We start from the raw sequence: 5812 nt of genomic DNA, 5'->3' as shown, positions 1-5812 counted from the left end.
AATAAATGTTTCAGGAGTACAGGAAGAAGAGGGGAAGATGTGTTATATTGTGAGTTAAATGAAATAATTCAAGGGCAACGAGTTCTTGAAATCAATTGGGACAGGAAAGAGGAAGAGAGTATTTAGGCCAAGTCCTTTAATGTCATAAGGAAAATAGAGAAGTGGTTGAGAGACCGCACATTTACTCCTAAAGTTGAAACAATCAGTCAACTTCATGCTGCTACATAGATTCCCACTTCTTCCTCTAATATGATTGTTGATATTGCAGGTGTCGAAGGTCAGAAGGCCAAAAAGGTTGGAATTAAAAGGTCAAATAGATCTCCATTGAATCCCTCACTAGTTTGAGTTACATGCTCTAAGAGCGAAAAGGAAAATAGGAAGCCTGCAATGGTGCAGATTGTTGTAGACCTGGACTCAGGCAAGGAGACCCAAGTGACCATGGATGAACAAGTGCCAAATAATCCTTCGATTCAAGATGTGGATAAAGAAAAATAATTAAAAGAGAACTTGGATCCGATGAGCACCATGACCATTATTGATTCAACTCGCTACTAGACATCTCCATGCAAAGGTTCCTCTAGTGCTTCCAGATGGTTAGGGGCTTCCATAAGAAAAAAATCACAGTGTGGTTCCCATCACCATTCCCATTGAAGACATGGTCAGTAAATATCTTGGGAAAACATCTAAGCCCAAGAAGCTTAAAACCAAGGCTATGATAGATATTGATGATGACACATGGCACTAGGTAGCGGAAGTGGCTAAGACCATCTCAGATAAGGATGCAGAGAATGCGACTAAAAAGGACTTTGTTGTTGAAAAGGTTGATCTAGGAGTTGCTTCCAGACATGCGGATGCCAAGAATTTGGAGTCCTCCAAAAAAATGATGTTATCCAGAACCGGGAAGGATGAAAAGGACAAACAAGAGTTGAAACAGATCATCAGACATATGGTAGAATATATCAATGTCATATAAAACCTGAAGCCCCAGCCTATGTCTCAAATGCCACTATCTTTTGATCCTAAATCATCAATGAACTAGAAGCTATTGGATCAAGTTCAAAAGAGTCGCATGATAGCTGAGATTTTTTGATAAATTGCTAGAGTCCATAGCACAACAAGGCACGGATTACATTGACAATCTAATAAAAGTGTTTGGGGATGATGTGGTTGTAAGTAAGGAACTGGAATTGGAAGTTATAGCATGAGAGAAAGAAAAGAGTAAATGGGCAGCGGTATTGATGCAAATGAATGATGTGCAAAAGTTTGGGGTTATGAAATTCCTTGCCGAGAAGCCTGTAGATGATTTAGATGATAATGTGTTTTATGTATCAAAGAAAAACATTGAATGGAGGAACTCAATTATCAAACAAGGCCATGAGAGTCCATGAAAATGCTAAAGGAGTTAAAGAAGCTCATTAATACAATGCAAAAGGATCTGAAATGCATCGATATACAACTCTTGAAGGCTGATGGAAAGATAGTTGAGGATGCAATAGACATGCCCAAAGTCTTCAAGGAGAGAATGTAGCTCCTCAAAGAGATGAAATCCCTAACTATTGATGACTTCTCTAAAGTAGCGAGGATTGAGTCTATGTTAACAATTTGTTTTGATCATCTGGAAGCACATAAGATGAAAGTCTTGCAGGTAAGCAAGGACAAAGAGGTCTAGAAACAACACATTATGCATATTGGGCTTCCTTATTATCAGGTTGTCCTCAAATTCTCAATGACACATCCGGAGTGGTGGAACATACGTGGTGCTTTGATGCAGAGGATTTGGTGTGATACACAACTTGATTAGGTTCACCCTTCAAAGGGTCTTCAATAGACACCATCCAATGGTGTATTTACTTTAGCCTTCCCAAGGCTTGGTATCTTTCCCAAGGATCACTCACAATAAGACAACTCCAAAATGGCAAGTAGTCTTCTACTCCTATGGTCTCAACCCCTCCAATCAAGAACACCTAACAACCCCAAACCCTTAGCATATAGGATCTTTTTCTCAAGTGGTGAAGTATGACATTTGTGAATGAAAAAATATGTGATACATGGAATGTGCATTGACTTGGACCCCCCTAGGAAGATTCTACAAGATCTCCAATATCGTTTACCCTTAGAGACCTAGTGAGGGCTACAAGCAATTAGGCCTCCTATTTGGGTTTTTACTCAATAACTTCCAATATCCCTTAACAAACCCTAGAATAAATTACATATTTGAATACCCTTTTAGAAACCCTTGGAAAATTAACACTTTGGCATTTAGGTTTTGAGTTTGTGAGGTCTGTCCACACTACCCCCTAATTAGGCCTATCTAGCCAGTATTGGAGATTTATCACTAAAAGTCTTCACCAGTCATATCAGAAGGAAGATTGGGAACTTTTAAAAGGTTTGCACATGTTCAAGGGTCCACCTCATGCAAAAATAATATACCCTTCTATCTGTTGTCCGAGGGTTTCATCCACTTCTTCTGCTGCAAAGGCTTGCCACATAAGAGATGTCAAGCCTAGGGCATCATCTTAAAAATTGCAAATAACACTTCCTACCTCCCAAACCACTTGGAAAATTTATTATACAATCCATTTCAACATTCCCCAAGGTTTCAAGCCATTTCCAAGATGGAATGTTGAATTGTGACCCTTCTAGCATCAAAACCCTGATTTTAAGGGTTTCTCGGGCCAGCGATAAAGAATTTTCTCTAACTTTCAAACCAAAACATTTCAAGACCTCACTCCAATTTCAAATGAAATGTGATTCACAACCTCAACTTTTCCTTCTCTCAATTCATTCCTATCATCCATACAAATCCATAAAAATGCAGAAAAATCAAGGAAAATGGAGTAAAATGCAGTTTTTGATTGGTTTGAAAACAAGAATTTCATTACCAACTTCTCCTAACCTGTTGGAATATTTCCTTAGGATTATATCATTCCAAGTAACTCCTAAAAACACCCCCAATGTGTACATTCAACCAACTAATCATTGGGTAGCCAAATATGCAAAAACTTGTCAAAGTTTCTCATGACAACATTGCAACTTTTGACCATTATTACAATGTTGCTCTTGCCTTCACACCAAAAGGAAAAGAATGAACACACAACCTATCTAAGACTCCTAGACACCAAAAACACAACTAAAATGCCCATATAAGGATTTGAACCAAATTGACACATTTTGGAGCCATATGGCTTATTACATTATCTTGGGACCACCATGGACATCACCATGGATCAACACACATCGTACCAAAAAACATCACCATAAAACAATACACATCCAAATTATGCAAAAATGTCTCCTTGTGCCCCTGCACCACGCTTCAAAAAAATAGGATAAGCTAGAAGATTTCTTAGCCCCGTCGAAGTCTTGATCATGCCACCAATGAATTTTTACCCTGTTCACGACTCCTGGCCGATTACCTTCTTTTAGTTATGTTAGTCATAAGGAAGAAAATTTCTTTAACTCTTGAATTGAGTTAAAATTTGACTCTGGTTATTTTCAAAAACTATGATCTTGGAGCCTATTTATGTAATTAAGCAAGCCTTTCCAAAGGTCTACAAACTTTCAAATAGATTAACAGACTTTGTTTTCTGATATGTTATGGATTTTCAATGAAAAAAGTTTTATCAGTGAATGAAATGATACATTTTCTACCGTCTTCAAATCTATGTGTTTGAATCTAAAAAGTGGATCTCTGTTGGGGTTTATTTTCATGTGCAAAATTTGTTATCTTCTTGATTATCCATTTACTTGTGTCAGTGAATAAGTCTTTGAATGAATCTATCTCATAAAATGGAATTTATTTGAGCGCAAGGTCTGTGAGATTTGCGTATATAAGTATTCATATTTTAACTACATTCATATTATGTTGATGAATGGATGTGAGACTCCTTTCTTTCTTTCTGGTTAAAAGTGTAATCATTATTTTATTTTGTGTTTAAAAATTCATTGAATATCATATAGGGAGTTGTACCCTTATGTAGAGGGTTAACCAATAATCGGTTCACCCAACTGTTGGTTTCTTTTTCCTTTCAATGAGGGCATACATGAGTTATTTATTAAAAAATTAGAGAAGGGCAAAATCTGCTAACCAACAAATTTTTGGCTACTCTGTTGGGGATTCGAATATCAAGATTGGTCACCTGATCACAAGATATATAGAGTTTCCTTGTGAATTATTATGCTTTGTTCTACTTTACATAAATTTTGAATTGTGATCAAACTCAAGCCAAGAAGATACACTAGGTCCTAAAGGCGTGAGGGTAAAGTTGACCCAATCTTCCAAGAGTTGCAAAATCTAAACTTTCAATTTTCTTGTAAACCTAGAAGACGAGCCATAAGTAGACCTCCTTCCCCCTCCCCTCCATCACCTGTATCTTCCATTTGTCAATCCCTAATACTAGATGGTGTTTCTTTACTAAGTGTAATCAATCCCACACCTCTCAATATCATTCTTCTAATGGCTGCTAATAATCCTTAGGGACTTGCAGTGGAACCACTAAATCTTGGTCCTAATTTGAATGCTTTACCTAAAGGAGTGAGGGATCATTTTCCTGTTTAGTGGTGATGGGAAGGTCTCAACTGATGAGCATTTAATTTTGCATGTGGTGTATTGGCCATCTAGCATGAAGATGTGGTAGTGAGACTGTTTGTGCAGACATTAATTGAGGAAGCGATGGAATGGTTCTACCATCTGGCAAATGGTGTAATTACAAATTAGCAAGATTTGAAAACTAGGTTTGAGGCTAGATTTAAGTTGGCTGAAGATGAACATTCCCTTTTAGCCCAGTTGGCCAAATTAAACAAAGAAATCCCTGAATCTATGATAGATTTTGTGGCTAAGTTTGATAAAATTGTCCATGAAATTCCTGCAAATCAGAAGCCTTCGGATGATAACCTGAAATGTTTCTTCATTAATTCCATGCCCTAAAAAAATAAGATTCTTAATGTGTAGAAAAAGGGTGGCAACTTTGGCGGATGTCAAAACGTTTGTCGTTGAGCTAGAAGATGACCTAATTACTATCAGGAAATGGAAAAGAGAGGTTTAGGTTTCTAGTGCACAATCCTCGACCTCCTTCAACCCTGTAATACAAAGATTAATGAATGATGTCATAGCTCTCAAAACACAATTACCAAAGGCCAGTACTTCCTACCCGCAACCTTATCAAGGTGTGTTGGCATTGTGTTGTCATTGATGTCAACCGATATAGGATGGCGACTGGTATGGGAGATGTATGTGCAGTATTGTCATTGATGCATACCATATGTGATGTCTTTAATGCCACCTAGCTTAGATACTAATCAGTAAAGGAGAGAATATCACCTAGCATAATGGCCTTTGGAGTCACTAGTACACAGGTTAGTGTTTGACTTGTATTAAAGATATGGACAGGAGATGAGTATGATATAGCAATCGGTAAATGATGACATCTGTAAGTGGGAAATATGTTGGGTTGTTGATTATGATGAAGAGGGGGAATGTTATCAAGAATCACATCAACATGGGAGGAGAAGTATGTATTGTTGGCATTACAGTAAGAAAGATTGTTGGCATTTCAATATTAGGAGATTGTTGATATTCAGTAAGGATATTGAGAAGGTTGTTGAAGATTATTGATATAACTAAAGAAGGATGATAACTATCTTTATAACATTATTTTGTCATTGATGTCAAGAGATTGATTATCTGATTCAGTATGATGTTTCCATATCTTGAGAAGATTGATTTGAAGAGAATTAAGATGTTGGTAAAATACATAGAAAGAATGTGATGAATAAGGGGAGAAATAAGTTATTCAATGGGCAAGTATTACCG

The sequence above is a fragment of the Cryptomeria japonica genome, chromosome 1, assembly GCF_030272615.1.
Source record: "Cryptomeria japonica chromosome 1, Sugi_1.0, whole genome shotgun sequence".
Taxonomy (NCBI): Eukaryota; Viridiplantae; Streptophyta; class Pinopsida; order Cupressales; family Cupressaceae; genus Cryptomeria; species Cryptomeria japonica.
Note: the sequence above shows the minus strand (reverse complement) of the source record.